Source organism: Prunus dulcis, chromosome 6, assembly GCF_902201215.1.
Source record: "Prunus dulcis chromosome 6, ALMONDv2, whole genome shotgun sequence".
In the NCBI taxonomy this organism is placed as follows: domain Eukaryota; kingdom Viridiplantae; phylum Streptophyta; class Magnoliopsida; order Rosales; family Rosaceae; genus Prunus; species Prunus dulcis.
The window spans coordinates 8,471,805-8,473,805 of NC_047655.1; positions in this window are offsets into that span (position 1 = coordinate 8,471,805).

The following is a 2,001-nucleotide window of genomic DNA, read 5'->3' on the forward strand; positions in this document are numbered from 1 at the left end:
TTCATTGAATTATATGTTTTGGTTTTTTGGATCAGTATTGGCGTTTCTTTGAATGAGGTTCTTTTTGACTGGATGATAACCATCCTACTCTTAGGCAACAATGCAGGGAGGCCCAAGTAACTCTTAATAGAAATGCTGGAAGTAATTAGACAACACTAATATTGGAAGAATAACTATAGAAATTAATAATGATATTTCCAATCCACGAATGGACATGATTAACAGTACCATGTAGATTAAATTGCTACAATAGTGATATATATGAATGAAAAGGAAAAAGAAAAAAAAAACTAATTTTGTGGTTGAGTACAAGATCAACTCCATTACTTCTGGACACCAAAATGGGACTTGAGCACTTCCTTATTTCATGTGTTCGTGAGGTTGTAAATAAACAACAGGAGAGTGTCGTGTGCTTTCTATCATATACTCTCCATTCAAGTGATGTGGACGATCTGCTTGAGCAAACTCCATAAACAAATCCAGTAACCAAATAATTTCAAATACATCACTAATTTAAAAATCAAACAATTAAATACAAAAGTAATAGAACAACATCAGATGAATCTTTTCACAACTCACATTTTGAATGGGAAATGTAGGGGTATTAATCATCATCCATACCACCATGACTATCCTGTGCATTTTGAGCCTTGCAATTACCTTTTATACTTGGATATGGCTTTAAGACATTGCTTGCAGTACTTTGCGGGATCCCTGATCGAGAACATGATAAAGTCACATATTTCAACTCCCCACAATCTCCTTTCTTCGATGATCTCTTCTTCATTGGGAAACCTACTCGATTTGCATATTTTTTTATAAAAATCAAGCACCTCATCAGCTGTGTTAAAAATCATATTTACCTTAGGTTCTTGTGTTGTTTCTTCCGGGCTCATTGTATTTTTCAGTCCAGTCTCACCAATCTCAACCTCATCATTTTCTTCACTCATCTCCAAATTTGAATGGCTTCTTGAAGATTCCAAATATTAATATAAACTTCCTATAATACATATGCAATAATACACATTCAGTTGACATTATAGTAACCAGTACCCATGAACTACACGCTAGCTAGACCCCAACAAATTGCAATAATACACATTCAGCAAACATACCTAGTAAGTGATTGTTCAGCAACAGTAATTTGCAATAGTATCTAAACTCAGTGACTCAAAATTTCATCAGATCGTAGAGTCGTCTTTATGGTATCTAAATAATAACCAGAAAATAAAATACAGACTAAGAATAACAAAACCTCATTCATTCACAAAGTATAAATACTTGTTCATTCCATGCATGTTTCTTCAACAGGAAAAAGGAAAATAAAGAAGACAAGCAAACATGAATTTTACTGTAGATGACAATTTTTAAGACAAAAATCTTAAGGTAGCTAAAATTCCTTGTTCGTAAGGTACCTGTAAATTCCTTGTCCTTTTGGCATCTATAAGGCTGATTGTTCAAAACATTATAGGCATCTGTTATTAACAACAGCAGGTGGCACAAAGTTAAGAACCTGTACAACAATTTTTACAACAAAATTACACTAAACATTGGGTATGTACCTCAATCTTCAACCTCTCTGTCAGACAGGCTTTTGGAGAAGAATAGACCAGTGAACCTCTCCATTCTTCAACCCACCCAATTGCCTAGGACTGCAAATTTCATTCTTATTGAGAAAAGATAGTAGATAATGAGAAGCAGAATGAGAGAAGCAGGGTAGAGAATACGGTAATTGAGGGGGCACCAACTCTCAGCCACGTTCTAGTGATACTCTTATCAGAGTGCAGCAACAATGGAGGAACGGAGTGCTATGGAGACACGAGGAAGAATTGAGAACGACGTGAGGCCACTTGCCAGGGACGTTAGGGTTTTTTAATTTGATTTTTAATTTTTAATGTTTTTGTTTTTTTAAGAATTATTGAAAAAAGAAAAAGAAAAAATAGAATACACATGGCAACATTCATTAATTGACATGGCAAGACACATCAACTGCCACATAAA